This window comes from Scyliorhinus torazame, chromosome 15 (genome assembly GCF_047496885.1).
Source record: "Scyliorhinus torazame isolate Kashiwa2021f chromosome 15, sScyTor2.1, whole genome shotgun sequence".
Classification (NCBI taxonomy): Eukaryota; Metazoa; Chordata; class Chondrichthyes; order Carcharhiniformes; family Scyliorhinidae; genus Scyliorhinus; species Scyliorhinus torazame.
Window position 1 is genome coordinate 200,244,422 of NC_092721.1, and position 18,984 is coordinate 200,263,405.

Here is an 18,984-nt window from a genome sequence, read left to right on the forward strand (position 1 = left end):
GGAGGTCCTGGTCCAGGAGGGGCTGGTTTAGCACACTGGGCTAAATCGTTGGCTTTTAAAGCAGACCAAGGCAGGCCAGCAGTACGGTTCAATTCCCGTACCGGCCTCCCCGAACAGGCGCCGGAATGTGGCGACTAGGGGCTTTTCACAGTAACTTCATTGAAGCCTACTTGTGACAATAAGCGATTTTCATTTCATTTTTTCAGGTCTGAGTACTTTCGGTTGCATCGAGGGACGAGGCAGGGGTGTCCCCTGTCCCCCTGCTCTTCGCACTGGCGATTGAACCCCTGGCTATGGCACTGAGGGAGTCAAGGAACTGGAGGGGGTTGGTGCGGGGTGGGGAGGAGCATAGGGTGTCGCTCTATGCGGACGACCTGCTGCTATATGTGGCGGACCCGGTGGGGGGAATGCCGGAGGTAATGAGGATCCTCAGGGAGTTCGGGGATTTCTCGGGGTACAAGCTCAACATGGGGAAGAGCGAGTTGTTTGTGGTTCACCCAGGGGACCAGGAGAGGGGGATTGGCGAGCTCCCACTAAAAAGGGCGGAGAGGAGCTTCAGGTATTTGGGGGTCAAGGTGGCCAGGAGCTGGGGGGCCCTGCATAGACTTAATTTCACAAGGCTGGTGGAGCAAATGGAGGAGGAGTTTAAGAGGTATGACGCGTTGCCGCTGTCCCTGGCGGGTAGGGTGCAGTAAATCAAAATGACGGTGCTCCCAAGGTTTTTGTTCCTGTTCCAGTGCCTCTCCGTGTTTGTCCCGAAGGCCTTTTTTAGGCAGACCTACAGGAGCATAATGGGGTTTGTGTGAAACGAAATGAAAATGAAAATCGCTTATTGCCACAAGTAGGCTTCAAATGAAGTTACTGTGAAAAGCCCCTAGTCGCCATATTCCGGCGCCTGTTCGGGGAGGCTGGTACGGGAATTGAACCGTGCTGCTGGCCTGTCTTGGTCTGCTTTAAAAGCCAGCGATTTAGCCCAGTGTGCTAAACCAGCCCCTCCAATGAGGTATACCACAAGCCCGGTGGTGGCGGCTGTGTTCAAAATCTGGGGGCAGTGGAGACGACACAGGGGGGAAGTTGGGGCCTCGGTGTGGACCCCAATAATGGGGAACCACCGGTTCGTCCCAGGGAGGATAGATGGAGGGTTTTCAGGGTGGCACAGGGCAGGGATACGATGGTTGGGAGACCTGTTTGTGGACGGGAAGTTCGCGAGCCTGGGTGAGTTGGAGGAGAAGTATGGGCTCCCCCCGGGGAACACCTTCAGGTACTTACAGGCAAGGGCATTTGCCAGGCGGCAGGTGGTGGACTTCCCGCGGCTGCTGCCACGCACAGTACAGGACAGGGTGCTCTGGGGAGGGGGGGGGAGGAGGAGTGGGGAAGATCTCGGAAACTTACCAGGTGATGCAGGAGGAGGAGGAGGCCTCGGTGATGGAGGTGAAAGGTAAGTGGGAGGAGGAGTTGGGAGAGGAGATCAAGGAAGGGACGTGGGCAGATGCCCGAGGGAGGGTGAGCTATTCATCTTCGTGCACGAGGCTCAGCCTCATACAGTTTAAGGTGCTGCACAGGGCACACATGACCGGGACAAGGATGAGCCGGTTTTTCGGGGGTGAGGACAGGTGTGTTAGGTGCTCAGGGAGCCCAGCAAACCACACCCATATGTTCTGGGCATGCCCAGCGCTGGAGGAATTTTGGAAGGGCGTAGCAAGGACGGTGTCGAGGGTGGTAGGATCCAGGGTCAAACCGGGCTGGGGGCTCGCAATATGTGGGGTGGCAGAGGAGCCGGGAGTGCAGGAGGCGAAAGAGGCCGGAATTCTGGCCTTTACGTCCCTGGTAGCCCGGCGAAGGATTCTTCAGTGGAAGGATGCGAGGCCCCCAAGCGTGGAATCCTGGATCAACGATATGGCGGGGTTTATTAAGTTGGTGAGGGTGAAATTTGCCTTGAGAGCGTCGGTACAAGGGTTCTTCTGGCGGTGGCAACCGTTCTTGGACTTCCTGGCAGAACGGTAGACATTGGTCAATGGCAGCAGCAACTCGGGGGGGGGGGGGGGTGGGTTTACTTTATTTATGTTTATTTATACTGGGGGATCTGAGGGGGTGTATATATTTGCTATGTTGGCTCTGTGTTAAGTTAGGGTGTTAATTTATTATTTTCGTACAGGGGGAGGGGGATATGGAGGGTTTTTTTTTTGACTGTTGTTTTGTATTTAACCCTGTTGGGTTCCTTTTTCGCTTTGTTATTGATATTCTGTGAAAACCTTTGTTGCTCATTTTAGCCTTAGTTTATTTGCTCTTATTCTGTCACCTTTGCTCATGAGTCGCCAGGTATCTTTCTGATACCGCCACGGGGTTCAAGTCCGAGTAATGATTAATAATCCAACACACCGCTTAGTAAGAGTTAAATCAACGCTCATTTATTATATACAGCAATTAATACTTATACAATAATCCTACTTCTAGACTACTACCTACCACTAACAGGCCAATACTTAACTTTGGAAATGGCCCACCAGGTCAGGGAAACAAATGGTCTTTCGAATTGGTTCTGAGCCTGCGGGATTCAAAAGCTGGTACAAGTCGATAGTCAGGAGCACCTATCTGGTAGCGATTGCTGGAGTAACACTTACAGTTTTCTTGTAGAAGGGTCTCGAAGGTTGCGAGCAGGAAGCGAAGGGTCGAGTTGAACCTGGCCCCTATTCTTACAGTCCCCAGGGGCTTCCTGCCTCTCGGGGCGGATTTTGTACCTGGTTCCAAGTGATTGGACTTGGTCCCAATCACTTGGTTCGATATGCTCCAATAATGGGGCGATTCCTTGATCGGGGGGGTCGTTTACCTTTCTTTGTGTCAGCCCCTGCTGGCGCCGAAAGGTCTGGGTCGGCTTTCAATTGCTAATTTGTAGCAATTGTTCCCGGGGATGGCTGCTTAATATGCAGATGGCTGGGTTGTTGTGATGTTGATGGCTGCAGGTATCGGTCTGGACTGACTTCCCCAGAGGCAAATACACTGTTTTACCTGCAGCTGTCCGTTTGAGTCCTGTTGGCTGATTTTCCCATCAGCCTCTTTCGTTCGCCATTTTAAATCGGGGATTTGACCAATTTAATCGGGAATCAGCCATTTTACATGGTTACATGTTAATAAATTTTTTTAAAAAAGATGGCCCTCTTTTTAAAATAAATTTAGAGTACCCAATTCATTTTCTTTTTCCAATTAAGGGGTAATTTAGTGTGGCCAATCCACCTAGCTTGCACATCTTTTGGGTTGTGGGGGCAAAACCCACGCAAACACGGGGAGAACATGCGAACTCCACACGGACAGTGACCCAGAGCCGGGATCAAACCTGGGACCTCGGCGCCGTGAGGCCGCTGTGCTAACCCACTGCGCCACCGTGCTGCCCTGTCAAGATGCCCCTTAAACGCCACTATCGTCCCTCCTTCCACCACCTCCGGCAGTGAGTTCCAGCCACCCACTACCCTCTGGGTAAGAAAAACTTGCCTCGTACATCTCCTCTAAACCTTGCCCTTCGCACCTTAAACCTGTGACCCCTAGTAATTGACCCCTCTACCCTGGGAAAAAGTTTCTGACTATCCACTCTGTCTATGCCCCTCATAATTTTGTGGACCTCTATCAGGCCGTCCCTCAACCTCCGTCGTTCCAGTGAGAACAAACCGAGTTTATTCAACCTCTCTGTGGAGGGAGAAACAGAGTTAGCATTTCAAGTCTTCAGAGCTGAAGAGAGGGAGAAATGTGATGGATTATAAACTGTATCAGAGGCGGTGGAGCAGAGAAGGTCCGTGATTGTGATTGGTGGGAGCACGGAGCGATTGCAACCAAGCTGTGTATGGCACAAGCCATGGGGAGTGTTAGTGGCCGTGTGAAGGACTTGCAGAAGGCGCTGAGAGTGGCACTGAGGTTGGATGACCGGGTGTGTGAACAGGAGAAAGCAAAACAAAACTGAAGAACAAATGGCAGATGGCCCAGTGAATGAGAGGAGTTTGTGTTGGGACAAAACATGTTTGGGATTAAAAACAAACGGGTCAGACTTCTGAGAGGCTGGTGGGATTCCTAAGGCAGGAGTTTAAGAAACGGACAAATGGTGTCTGATGCCCTGGCAAAGGCGATTGAGGTGGCAGTGGTACCTATTCGTGTAACTTTAGACAGGGTGGAACAATAGCTAGAGGCGCAGGGCTCGACGATTCGGGAGACGTGGGAGATGGTCACGGAGCAAAGTGATCGGATTGCCTCTTTGGAGGCAGGGTTACCGATGTTGCCGGAGGGGCAGAAGATATTGAAGGCCAAGGCTGATAACCTGGGGAATGGCTCCAGCCGCCAGAATTTGAGGACAGCCGGAGGGCATAGAAGGCACAGAATATGTTCCGAAGATGTTTGGAAAGCTGGTGTGGGGAGGGGGTCTTTGTGAAACCTCCCGAAGTGGGCCCGACTCACCAGTTGTTGAGACAGAAGCCCAGGGCTGGGGAGCTACCACGGGCGATTGTAGTCTGACACCACAGATGTTTGGATAAGGAGAGGATCTTGATGTGGCCGAAGGACACTTGAGAATGTAGATGGGAGGATCACCCCAACAGAATTATCAGGACGTTGGGGCAAAATTGATGTGCAGGTTTTAACAAGGCCAAAGGGGCTGTTTACAAGAGAGAAGTACAGTTTGGAGTGATGTACCTGGGTCGCCTTTGGGTCGCATTCAGAGACCGGGACTATTTCGATACGCTGTAGGAGGTGAGTGACTTTGTAAAGAAGTATGGGCTGGGGGAGAATTGAATCAAGTTATTAGTTGCACCCGAGTGTTGAGTTTTTTTGCTACTTTTCCCTGGATTTTGGTTCTGTTTGGGGAAGAGGAGGATGGGGTGGGGGAGAGGGATGGGGGGGGGGATGGGTTTATGTTTTTCCTTCCTAGAATGTTTGATATTGAAGTTGTCCGGGGGGGATGTTTGCTGATTTATTGTGTTAGAGTGTTCATTTTTTTTTTTCCGAGGTGGGTCCACCCTCCTAGCAGTTATGCTGGTTAACGGGAGCGAAGTGGGGGGAAGAGAGCTGCGGCTGGTTACCTGGAGGGAGGGTGGGGGGGTGGTGGTGGGGGGGGGGCTTTGTTTCTTTTGTTCGTTAATGTATCAAGCCTGGGTTGGTTGGGTTTTCCTTGTTTGGGAGGGGTGGGCAGGTTTGATGGGCTGGAGGAGTTGGTGGGGAAGCTCCAACTCCCGGGAGGGAATAGTTTTAGGTATTTGCAGGTGCGTGAGGAACTGTCGTGGGTTGTGGAAGCAGTTACATCAACGGCGTTCAAAAGGCATCTCGCCAAATACATGGATAGGATGGGCATAGAGGGATACGACACTAGGAAGTGCTGAGGGTTTTGACCACCGGTGGTATCATAGAACATAGAACATAGAACATAGAACAATACAGCGCAGTACAGGCCCTTCGGCCCACGATGTTGCACCGAAACAAAAGCCATCTAACCTACACTATACCATTATCATCCATATGTTTATCCAATAAACTTTTAAATGCCCTCAATGTTGGCGAGTTCACTACTGTAGCAGGTAGGGCATTCCACGGCCTCACTACTCTTTGCGTAAAGAACCTACCCCTGACCTCTGTCCTATATCTATTACCCCTCAGTTTAAGGCTATGTCCCCTCGTGCTAGCCATTTCCATCCGCGGGAGAAGGCTCTCACTGTCCACCCTATCTATCCCTCTGATCATTTTGTATGCCTCTATTAAGTCTCCTCTTAACCTTCTTCTCTCTAACGAAAACAACCTCAAGTCCATCAGCCTTTCCTCATAAGATTTTCCCTCCATACCAGGCAACATCCTGGTAAATCTCCTCTGCACCCGTTCCAAAGCCTCCACGTCCTTCCTATAATGCGGTGACCAGAACTGTACGCAATACTCCAAATGCGGCCGTACCAGAGTTCTGTACAGCTGCAACATGACCTCCTGACTCCGGAACTCAATCCCTCTACCAATAAAGGCCAACACTCCATAGGCCTTCTTCACCACCCTATCAACCTGGGTGGCAACTTTCAGGGATCTATGTACATGGACACCTAGATCCCTCTGCTCATCCACACTTTCAAGAACTTTTCCATTAGCCAAATATTCTGCATTCCTGTTTTTCCTTCCAAAGTGAATCACCTCACACTTCTCTACATTAAACTCCATTTGCCACCTCTCAGCCCAGCACTGCAGCTTATCTATATCCCTCTGTAACCTGCTACTTCCTTCCACACTATCGACAACACCACCGACTTTAGTATCGTCTGCAAATTTACTCACCCACCCTCCTGCGCCTTCCTCTAGGTCATTGATAAAAATGACAAACAGCAACGGCCCCAGAACAGATCCTTGTGGTACTCCACTTGTGACAGAACTCCATTGTGAACATTTCCCATCAACCACCACCCTCTGTCTTCTTTCAGCTAGCCAATTTCTGATCCACATCTCTAATGTATCATGACCAGTACAGGTTTGGAGGGCCGAAGGGCCTGTTCCTGTGCCGCATTGTTCTTTGGCTTTGTTTCTTCGGTTACTGGCGTCTTCACTTCTGGATAAGGTGCTGTCTCTTGATGAGATACGGGAAGGGAGGATATCAATGGGCAGGTACTGGTGATGGAGGTGGCTTCGCTGGAAGAATTCCTGCATTTGGATCGAGTGTGCCGGAAGGGAATCGGAGGAGGGGTTTTACTCCCGGTGGCTGCCTTCCATTATCTTTTATAAAGAGCTGGTTGTCGTCGGCAATTGGGGGCGGGGTTTCTGGGTGAATCCGGGTTAGGTGGGGCTGGGAGGTGGGGGTATTTTTGCAAAATTGCATGAATTTGTTTGACTCTTCTGAATGTTAGAATTGAACGTTTTTCTGAATAAAAGATTTTACAAAAGGGACCAAGATGGAGGAGCAAGGTCACAATCTAAAGTTGTTGAACTCCCATGTTGAGTCCTGAGGGCTGTCACCTGCCTAATCGGAATATGAGATTCTGCTCCTCCAGCTTGCGCTGGGCTTCACTGGAGCCTTGCAGCAGGCCGAGGGCGGACATGTGGACATGAGAGCAAGGTGCCGAGTTAAAAAGGTAACAGGAAGGTTAAGGTCATGATTGTAGACTGAGCGAAGGTGTTCCAAAAGTGGTCACCCAGTCTGCGTTTAGTCTCCCCAGTGGAGATGAGACCACAGCAGACCAAACTGAAGAAGTTACAAGTGAAATGTTGCTTCATCTGTTTGGGGCCTTGAATGGTGAGGAGGGAGGAGCAGGTGTTGCTTGGCATGGGGAGTTGAGTGTGGTGGAAGAGTGGACCAGGGTGTCACGGAGTGGGGTGGGGGGGAGGAGAGGTTTCTGCAAAAGCAGTAGGGGAGGGGGGCAAGAGGAAGATATGTTTTGCGATACCAACATGCTGGAGTTAGCGGAAATGGGAGAGGATAATCCTCGAATGCGGAAGCTGGTGGGGTGGAAAGTGAGGATAAGGAATCCCTTTCATGGTTCCGGGAGGGAGGGGAAGGGGTAAGGACAGTGGCCCAAGAAATAGATTCAACTTGGTTGATGCTCTATAATGAACATCATGTGCCATAACCCTCTTGTACAACACCGGATGCTCTGATTGTCCGTGAGCAGCATCACGATGGCGGGCAGTCACCTTCATATATTTTTTTAAAGTATTGAAATGAAGAAGACTGGTCACAGAATGTCGCAAAGTGCTTTTACAGGCAGTGAAATACTTTTTGAAGATGAGTCACCTTTTGTGATCAGGTCGGTGCAGGAGGCACTTGAACCCAAAACGTTCTGCCTCCTGTGGTGAGCGGCCCACACACGGAGGCGCGGCGAGCGAGCGAGCTGTCTTATTCACAGCAGGAGTGACACGCAAAACGGTGTCAACCTTTAGCCAGTTCCACAGTTCCATTAATCACATCGAGAGAGACAGTTCCATTTTTTGCAGATCTTCGAAGGAACTCTAGGCTGGGGAATAGATTGGCATATTAATTATGCAAAATAAGCTCATTTACACAACTGGCAATTGAAAGGAAGCTCTCTTTACCCCCCCCCCCCCACACACACAGATTCCGCTGAACACGAGTCTGATCTTCAGAGTAGCTTGTGAGATCGTGTTAATTATGCAAAAACAAGAGACCACATTAAGTATGCTAATGAGAGGAAGTTGGTGTGTGTAATGTTGATCAAAGAGCGACAAAAGTGACTGTTTCTGGTGGCTGGCAGAGACACTGGCAGCACTGAGTTCATGAACAACACTTGTCACCATCGGAAAGTCAAAGAGTGATTGTTATTCCATTATTTCACCTCCCGAACTGCAATGAATGGGCTAGTTCTTATTCACCATCGCATTGCAACACAACTTGCTTTTGGATAGCTCCGTGTTCCTAATAACACACTGCAAGGTGGTTGAGAGCAACGTTATTTTGTTTTATTTTGTGGGCAGCACGGTAGCATTGTGGATAGCACAATTGCTTCACAGCTCCAGGGTCCCAGGTTCGATACCCGGCTTGGGTCACTGTCTTTGTGGAGTCTGCATGTCCTCCCCGTGTGTGTGTGGGTTTCCTCCGGGTGCTCCGGTTTCCTCCCACAGGTTAGGTGGATTGGCCATGCTAAATTGCCCTTAGTGTCCAAATTTGCCCTTGGTGTTGGGTGGGGTTACTGGGTTGTGAGGATGGAGGTGTGCGGTTGGGTGGGGTGATCTTTCCAAGAGCCGGTGCAGACTCGATGGGCCGAATGGCCTCCTTCTGCACTGTAAATTCTATTCTATTATCCAAACAAAATTTGACACCGAGTCACATAAGGAGACATCGGCATAGGTGCCCAAACCCTTGTTCAAAGAGGGAGGTACGCGAGAGAGAGGCGGAGGGATTTATGGAAGGGCATTCCAGAACTGGGGAAGCGCAGGAGGAGACCTGTGCCTTCCTTGCCACTCTGGTCTAAAACTAATCCCTCTGCCCGAGGATTGGCCTGTACTTTACTCTGAATTTCGTTTGCCCAGCTTTAGTTCATTTATCTGATTCGCAGCAATCCAGCAGCATTGATGATATGACGCTGATATCTTCCAGCAAGACTGGTGTAGCTCAACAACTTGACAATAGTGCACGTGGGAGGCCATTCAGCCGACCTGTTCAGGAGAAGCAAAACCATTCAGTTGGTTCTTGAAAGATTCCAAAGGCTGAATTTTACAGCTTTTCCCCGTCCCAGGGCATGTTTTCACTGACTGGGAAGGGGGGCATCACGGCGGCACAGTGGTTAGCACTGTTGCTTCACAACTCCAGAGTCCCGGGTTTGATACCCGTCTTGGGTCACTGTCTGTGCGGAGTCTGCTCATTCTCCCTGTGTCTGCGTGGGTTTCCTCCGGGTGCTCCGGTTTCCTCCCACAAGCCCCGAAAGACTTGCTTGTTACGGTGAATTGGACATTCTGCATTCTCCCTCTGTGTACCCGAACAGGGGCCGGAGTGTGGCGACTAAGGGCTTTTCACAGAAGCTTCATTGCAGTGTTAATGTAACCTACTTGTGACAATAATAAAATTATTATCTGAAATATGATGGGTATCCAGCCCACTGTCTTTCTGCTCACATCGAACCTGGTCCCCAGAAAATGCAATTGGCAACCTGGCTGCCATTTAAAAAATATTATTAGCGAGCAGCTGAGCTAATTCAGCCAATTGACCCAAATATCACGCTGCCCACCCCATAATGAGATTGGCGTGGTAAAGCCTCTTTTTTTTCTTGGTTGAAAGGGAGGGGGTGCATCCTTTTGGGGGTTTCCCAACAACCAGCCCCCCCCCCCGGCCCCCACCCCCCAGATGTTGAACCCCTTTATCACTTCCTGCCTAGCCACCTAATCCCCCCCCCCCCCCTCCCCTTCCCACACTTCCCTCCCCCTCCTTCCTCGGCTACCCCATTTCTCCCTTCCCTACACACAGGCAGACACACGCACGCACAGACACGCACAACTACACACAGGCAGACACACGCACGCACAGACACGCACAACTACACACAGGCAGACACACGCACGCACAGACACGCACAACTACACACAGGCAGACACACGCACGCACAGACACGCACAACTACACACAGGCAGACACACACATACACAGGTACAACTGCACACAGACAGAGACACACACACACATAGACAGACACACACAGGTACAACAACACACAGGCACATACACAGACAGACAGACACACAGGCACAACAACACACAGACAGACTGACTGACACACACTTAGACAGTCACACACACTTAGACAGTCACACACACTTAGACAGTCACACACACTTAGACAGTCACACACACACAGACAGTCACACACACACAGACAGTCTCACACACACAGACAGTCTCACACACATAGACAGTCTCACACACATAGACAGTCACACACACACTTAGACAGTCACACACACTTAGACAGTCACACACACACAGACAGTCACACACACACAGACAGTCACACACACATAGACAGTCACACACACATAGACAGTCACACACACATACACAGGCACAACACACACCGACACGCCTGTAAGATTCAGCTGGGTGCTTTCCCCCCTCCAATCCAGTCAATTCCAGATCACAACAACTGGATGTCTTTAAAACAAAACTACTCTCCTGCCGACCATTTCTTTTTGTAGCATTTGCGTCTATTTCGCAACAGGGCACAAACCTGCTGAAATTCAGTCACTGGATCCTTCCTGATCAGGATCCCGTCTCTTGACGTGTCAGCAGAATTCGGTATATTTGACCTGGATTCCTCCCAGAACCCGTTCAGTCGGAAAGACTTCAGATGCTCCACTGAACAAGTATAAAGGAAGGAATTTGCATTTAATTAGCACCTTTCATCAACGTGTCAACCCGTGAAATACTTTTTAAATGTAGTCACTGTAATACAGTGATAGAAAGTGCAGCTAATTTACTAACTAAACTACACACGGCAATGTGATCATCATCAGATCATGGCTTTTTGTCATTCTGAAGGATGCGTTTGTCCTGGCCATTGGGGAACTCTCCTCCTCTCTGAAATAATAGCTCTGGTTTCTTTTCCATCTCCGCGAATATGGCAGATGGGGTCACAGTTTAATGTCTGATCTGAAATTGAGCCGCTGCCGACAATGCAGCAGTCCGTCAGTACTGTCGTGGAGGAGGCTGTCATGTTATTCACCCGGGAGTAACACTGACTGCAACTGGATGCAGTTGTACTCGAAAGTAGACTCCAAACTGTGATGTTGGTTCAATACGCTTTATTGAACTTGTTAAGCAGTGCACAGAGTTCGCTGTGGGTTTGACACTCTACTAATCTAAGCGTGCTTGTTATAACTAACTAGACCAGACTAGCTCTGAGCCACGTGTAGAAGGTGCTAACTGATATATACACCCTGACTGTCACTACAGTTGTCACCAGTGGAAAGAGGCAGAGTGTTGATGCCTCGTGTGTTTTATAGTGGTAGATCACCCTCTAGTGTTCTGCCTGGTGATTGGTTGTGTTCTGTCCTGTGTGTTGATTGGCTGTACTACGTGTCTCACTGCCTGTCTGTATCTCATTATGTGCATGAGTGCATATCATGACAGAGGCCATTCGGCCCTTCAAGCCTGCTCCGCCATTCATTATGACCATGGCTGATCATCAAATTCAATACCCTGATCCCACCTTCCCCCCCCCCCCCCCATATCCCTTGATCCCTTTATCCCCAAGAGCTATATCTAATTCCATCTTTTTTTTTCTGATAAATTTAGAGTACCCAATTCATTTTTTCCAATTTAGCGTGGCCAATCCACCTACCCTGCACATTTTTGGATTGTGGGGCCGAGGCCCTCGGCGCCGTGATCCAGCAATGCTAACCACTGTGACACCGTGCTGTCCCCTTCTAATTCCTTCTTAACCATATGTCTCTCTGTCTCTATCTCTCTGTCTGTCTGTCTGTCTCTCTCACTGTCTGTGTCTGTCTCTCTCTCTGTCGATCTGTCTCCCTCGCTCGCTCTGCCTCATTCACTCGATGTGTGCGACTCTCTCTGTTTATCTCTTTCTCTTTGTGTCTCTGCGTGTCTATCTCTCTCTCTCACTCTCTCTGTGTCTGTGTGTGTGTGTCAGCCTCTCTTGCTCTGTGTCTTTCCCTCGCTTTGTCGCTCACTCGCTATGTGTGTGTGTATCTGTCTGTGAGTCGATGCAGACATTTTGATTTCCCGCAGTCTCTATTTTTAGTTCAAGGTATCCAACACCTGCAGTGTTTGGGTGTTGGTGTTACTAGAGCTGCTTTCAGAACCAGGCAAGTGGTTATGATAAGTGTGTTTCATTTGAATTCTATCTCTTGGTGCTGACATTTACATCGCACCTTTAATATAGTAAATGTCATCAGGAGCTTTTCAGGAGAGTTAAGTTAGCAAACAAAACTTGACAATGAGCTTCATCAGGCGAGGTGACTAAAAGCTCAGTTAAAGAGAGAGTTCTAAGGAGCTCTCAAAGAGCAAAAAGAGGGCATCGGGCAGCTGGCAGCAGGGAGGCCAAAGGAGGAGATTCCAGGGTCAGGGCAGTTGAGGGCCGGCCCGTCAATGGTGAAGTAATAAAAATGGAGACTGCTCAAGAGAGTCCGTATGACGGAGGACTGCAGCTCAGAAGCGGGTTACAGGAATAGGGAGGCACAATGCCATTGCAAATCCAAGGATAAGAATTTTAAAATTCGCATTGCAAAGATATTGCTGAACTGGGAGCCGAGGTACATCAGCAAGCACAGGGTGAGCTTGGAGAGACCGAGTGCTAACCAGCGTTCAGTAGCAAAGGCCTGAATCCTCTTAACAGGTTCGCCATCAAAAGAGATTGATGCCAGGCACAAGAGTTTATTTTTATTTCAGACCGGATGCCTGTTGTCGCGAAGCTAATTAAAACTGGCCTGGCCGCCTCTCATCAGTAGGTATTAAATATTTATGCATGTTCGAAATGGAAATACGTTGAGATTACAGCTCTTTGCAATCTCCATGGAGCAATTGCAGCAAAGTCAGGCATCAGTGGGCAGTACTCAAGACATGGGTTCAAATTTTCGTTCCGAGACTTCAGCACACGATCCGGGTTTTCCCTCCCAATGCGGTACTGAGGGAGTGCTGCACTGCCAGAGGTGCTGCCTTTCCAATGGGGCCGAGGCTGCCTCCACCCTCAGAACAAATAAAACAACATTTGTTTCCCGGGATCTCAGAATTGAGGATTTTTTCTGTCATTTTTCTCTCCTGGATTGGATTGGGTTTGTTTATTGTCGCGTGTACCGAGGTACAGTGAAAAGTATTTTTCTGCGAGCAGCTCAAACAGATCATTAAATACATGGGAAGAAAATACATAATAGGGCAACACCAGGTACACAATGTAAATACATAGACACCGGCATCGGGTGAAGTGGTATTAATCAGGTCAGTCCATAAGAGGGCTGTTTAGGAGTCTGGTAACAGCGGGGAAGAAGCTGTTTTTGAGTCTGTTTGTGCGTGTTCTCAGACTTCTGTATCTCCTGCCCGATGGAAGAAGTTAGAAGAGTGAGTAAGCCGGGTGGGAGGGGTCTTTGATTATGCTGCCCGCTTTCCCCAGGCAGCGGGTGATGTGTTATGTGAGTTGGCTCAGCGTTGACTGCAACTGGATGCAGTGAGGCTAGAAACAGGCTTCCGACACAGGAGATGGTCCAACACTGTTTTATTGAACCTGCTGGTTGCTGTACATAATCTGCTGTGGGTTGACACTCTATTAATCTAAACTGATAACCTCCTACTGGCTTGACCAGACTAGCTCTCTGTCACATGGAGATGGTGCTCACTGGCTTGTGCACTCTAACTATCTTGGTAGCTGTGTCCTGTAGAGAGAGGGAGAGTCTTAATGCCCTGTGTGCTTTATAGTGGTGGTGTCCTGTCTGGTGATTGGTTGTTCTGTGTCGTGTGTGTTCATTGGTTATCCTGTGTGTCAATCACTGCCTGTCTGCATCTCATTCTACATGAGTGGATATTATGACAGCGGGAGGTGTAGATGGAGTCAATGGATGAGAGGCAGGTTCATGTGATGGACTGGGTGGTGTTCACGACTCTCTGAAGTTGGTAAGAGTCAGTGTGGACATGCCGAATTTCCTTAGTTCCTGAGGAAGTATAGGCGCTGTTGTGCTTTTTTATGGTAGCGTCGACGTGGGTGGACCAGGACAGATTTTTGGAGTAGGGACAGGTTAAAGATGTCTGTGAACGCATCTGCCAGCTGATCCGCGCAGGCTCTGAGTGCACGACCAGGGATCCTGCCTGGACCCGTCTCCTTCTGAGGATTCACTTTCAGGAAGGCCGATCTGACTTCGGAAGGTGTGGCGGTGGGTATGGATGTATCCGGGGCTACTGGGACGGTCAACAGCGGATTGATGGTTTCCTGCTCGAACCGAGCTTAGAATGCATTGAGTTCATCAAGGAGGGGTGCGCTGCTGCTGGAGATACTGCTCGACTTTGCTTTGTAGCTCGTTACAGCCTTGCCACAACCGCCGAGAGTCTGTTACGCTAGTTATCCTCTTGCACCCCTGGCCTCTGGCCTCTTCATGTCTAAAGCTGGACCCGTCCGATCATGAAGTTGAAATTTTCAAACTCGCCGACACCCTTCTCTGTGAATCTTGATCTTCCGCGTGATGGTTTGTTTACCTCTGGCGCTATTGGGAAGCCGACGTTGATGCGGAGATCCAGAAACTAGCAGCGCAGTGCGTGGCAAGTGAGTGACAAAGGCAGCTCAATTCACACACTGTCCCAGAGCAACAGGAAAGGAGCATGAAGTGACGCTTGTTTTTGTTTGTAGACGGAATGAGGAGAGGCAATATAAAAGAAAGGGCTCCACTCTAGAGGGGGGTGCAAATAATAATAATGATAATCACTTATTGTCACAAGTAGGCTTGAAATTAAGTTACTGTGAAAAGCCCCTAGACGCCACATTCCGGCGCCTGTTCGGGGAGGCCGGTACGGGAATGGAATCCGCGCTGCTGGCCTTGTTCTGCATTACAAGCCAGCTGTTTAGCCCACTGTGTTAACCAGCCCAGAAAATGCACAGGGGTCCTGGGGGTCCATGTGTACAGGTCATAGAAGATGGTGAGGCAGGTTGAGAAAATGTGTTTACATGTGTTTGAGATCCGGGGATTTCAGCAGAGAGGCATAGAGTGCAAAAGCAAGGAGCGTAGAGTGAACCTTCATAAAACACATGCTCAGCCTCAATTAGGGGGTTGCGCCCAGTTCTGGGAGCTGCACTATTTAGTAGGATTCTCCGGCGGGAAACTCTGTGCGCAGGGTCGGGGGCGGCCTGTGGGGGAGGCGGGCTCCGACCCCCAGGGGGGGCCTCCGATGGGGCCTGGCCCGCGATCGGGGCCCACCAATCGGCGGGCCGGCCTCTCGCTCCCCGGGCCTATTTTCTTACGCGCCGGCCCCTGAACTTCCGCGCCATGTTGCATCGGGGCCGGCACGTTGAGGGAGGCCACCGCACATGTGCGGGTTGACGCCGGCGCCACTGCGCATGTCCTCGTTGACGCCGGTGCCACTACGCATGCGCGGATTCCGCGGCGTACAGTTCGCGCCGGGATGGGGGGCTGGAGCAGCGTGAAACACTCCAGCGCCGTGCTGGCCCCCTGTAGTGGCCAGAATCGGTACTCCCAGCGGCCCGTTCACGCCGTCGTGAAACGCCACTTTGTTTCCGACGGTGTGGACATTCTGCCGTCGAATGGGAGAATCCCGCCCCAGAGTTGAAGGTATTTCTGGCAGTGAGTCAGTGGAAGAACGAGCACACCATACTTAAACAGGTAGCGGCAGAAAACCAATGTATGACACAGGGATCAAGTAATTTGGAGATACATTATTTATAAAGAATATGAACTGCGCCAAACACCTTCCCTTCTGAAGTAATTCAAGGGAAGAACTGGCTCAAAAATCTTCAATAATTAATAGGCACCGATAGATGAGTATAAGCCTTCATCCATGGGTTTCAGTGTCTTTGTTTGATTAAATACATCCCTTGAGAGGCAAAGCGGCAACCAGCAGCACTTCACCCTGAAAGAAACAAGGAAGCTTTGCTCCATTGGTGGTCCGCCAGCACTCATGTTATCTAGACTGAGAGAGTGGCGATTTTGATCCCTGATGGACCACAAGATGCATTGTACATCTGACTGGCACCATGCGGGACAGCAAAGGTACTAGCCAGCGGTGTCTCACTCCCCCGGGATCAACATTAAGAGAGTGAGACTCCGAGTTGCTGAATGCGCTGAAGTTTGGGCTGTGAACAGACACTGGGGCGAGGGTAGACTGGGCTTGCAAAGTCGATCACAGTTAAAATAACAGTCTTATTACTGAATGAGTCACGTTTATGCAGTGAAATAATGTTGAGTCAAAATTGGATTGCTATTCCGACCCACAGAGTAGCAAATCCCTGAAACAATGCCTGTGATAAACTGAGATTCCGCCCTGGTCAGTGCGGGCGAGCCGCGCTTGTCTAAGCTTGTCATCTGAGTGTGCCACCAATCCGAGCAAAGGTAGACCACACAATCTCAAACCATGGGGTGCTGGGCAAGGGATCATTTGATCTCAGGATCTCCCTGTGAAAGCACATGCAAAACCAGCAAGTGAGGCTAAATGGTTGAGAATGTTCAAAGTATTGCCGATTGGGGGAGAAGGTGTAGTTTTTAAAAATAAATTTAGAGTGCCCAATTCATTTTTCCAATTAAGGGGCAATTCAGCGTGGCCAATCCACCTCCCCTGCACATCTTTGGGTTGTGGGGGCGAAACCCACGTAAACACGGGGAGAATGTGCAAACTCCACACGGGCAGTGACCCGGGGGCCGGGATCGAACTTGGGACCTCGGCGCCGTGAGGCTGCAGTGCTGACCACTGCGCCACCGTGCTGCCCGAGAAGCTGTAGTTGATTCAGCAACTGGAAAACCGTGAGCCGGTGCAGCAGTGGCAATGCAATGGGAGGCTCCAGCATCAGGTTTTTTCACTATTGTGAACACAAGGCTAATATCCTTGGAACAGTTCAACAAGCAGGCATTTAACTCTGGTTCGTACGAGCGGGTTTTTCCCAGAGGTGGAGGATGCATCCGGGAGATGTGGGAGGGGGCCGGTGAACTGTGGGTTCTGGGGGTGCACAAAGTTGGGGGGTTTCTGGGCAGTGGTGTTCGAGATCCTGTCGGAGATAGTTTGGGTGAGGATGCCGCCGTGCCCTTTGGAGATTTTGGGATTTGCTGGAGGGGGAGGGGGCCGATGCAGATTTCCCGATGGCCAATTTACTGGGTTGGCGGTCAGCAGCGCCTCCTGGTGTCTCGGCATGTTTGGAGGATTTGTATGAATCTTCAAGACTGGAGAAGATCGAGTTCACTCTTGGCGTTGGAAGAGGGGGTCAGAAGAGTGGCTTATGTACCGTTGGAGGTCTTGAAGATCTATTTGCCACCGGTGTGGTGGTGGGGGGACGGGACGGGGGGGGGGGGGGGCGGGAAGCAGGGGGGGGCGGGGGGAGAATGTTAGGATAGTTTAGCGGAGAAAAAGGGGGGAAATTGACAAGCTGTGCGAATCAGGGGCGGGATTGTCTCAGCCCGGGGCCGGACAGGGAATCCCCGTGACCGGCGTGAATCGCGCCGCATGCGATTCTCCGCGTGGTTGGCGCGGCGTCGATTGGGGGCCGCTCTATGCGGCCGGCCGGTACGCGGCCCGGGATGGGCAGAGCGGGCAATCAGGAAAATGCAGAGTCGCGCCCGCGCCGGCCACACCTGTTCTCAGCCGTTGGGAACTCGATGTGGAAGGGTCGGGGGGCGGCATGTGCGGTGGGGGGGGGGGGGGGGGGGGGGGGCGGGGGGGGGGGAGGAGGGGCTCCGATGTGGCCTGGCCCACGAGCAGGCATTCTCCCCAATAAGGAAGAGGGCGGGAACGGTTGCGTATCCTGACGTTGAGGAATCTCAGCTAATCTGGTTCAAGGTAGCCCACGCAGAGAAGGTTCCCATCTCCGAACCCATCGTTTAACAAGGTCGGTCTTGCTGTTGAAAGGTGTGAACCAACGGAATGAAGACCTTTTCCACGCATTTGCGGCTTCCCTGTGTTCTCGTTTGGCATTTGAATCTGCTGTTCCTGACACCCATCCTGGACATATCCGGTTACATAGATATACTGCAGATGCTGGAACTCGGAAATAGAAGAGCTGGAAATACTCTGCAGGTCAGGCAGCATCTGTGGAGAGAGCATCAGAGTTAACATCAAATCCACAATACGAAAGCACAGGGCTAAATAGCTGGCTTTTAAAGCAGACCAAGGCAGGCCAGCAGCACGGTTCCATTCCCGTACCAGCCTCCCCGAACAGGTGCCGGAATGTGGCGACTAGGGGCTTTTCACAGTAACTTCATTTGAAGCCTCCTTGTGGCAATAAGCGATTATCATTTCATTTTTTTCTCATTTATTCAGATTGAACTTGGAGTTCTTCTCCTGAATTTTGGATGCTCCAAAGAAGAATCATGCGGACTTGAAACGTTAACTCTTCCCTCTCCACAGCTGTTGCCAGACCTACTGGGTTTTCCCAGCATTGTCTGTTTTTATTTCATGTTATCTTGAGACACATTCATGTGGATGTGAGGCCTCTGCAGACATCAGGAAGCTCTGCTTGGATCCCCAGGGATTCGACTCCCGGAATTTGCTGTATTGGATCTTTCACATCCCCAGGATACTCAAAAGTACTTGACAACGATCACCATGTAATTCACAGCACTAACTCAGACAATGTAAAGAATGGCGGGCCAATTGAGATTTCAGGTGGCAACAGATGTTTGTGGAACCAATACTGTAGCCAGAGTCTGGCCTTCAGGAGAGAAGGGGAGAATTTTGAGCAGGAAAGGGAGAAAGCAGAACAAAACCGAACAGCAAGGTCAACAGCTGAACACCAAATTGCAGGTACGCTCGAGATGTCTTTGAAACACCAGTAGCCTTTTCGTATTGTACAATGCTACCATCTTCTTCATCGGAGCGTT

General features: G+C 50.5%; 1 protein-coding gene across 5 annotated transcripts in view; it reads left to right on the forward strand.

The window, feature by feature from the left end:
- Nucleotides 1–18,984, forward strand: part of gdpd5b (glycerophosphodiester phosphodiesterase domain containing 5b) — a 317,896-nt gene that overhangs the window by 26,437 nt on the left and 272,475 nt on the right. Inside the window, exon 1 of one of the 5 annotated variants that reach the window (XM_072477423.1) lies at nucleotides 18,891–18,907. The exons of the other annotated variants lie outside the window; for them this stretch is intronic. The gene's annotated coding sequence lies outside the window, so the exon portion shown is untranslated. Of the gene's footprint in view, nucleotides 1–18,890; nucleotides 18,908–18,984 lie in introns of those variants that run through there. 5 annotated transcript variants of the gene reach the window in all.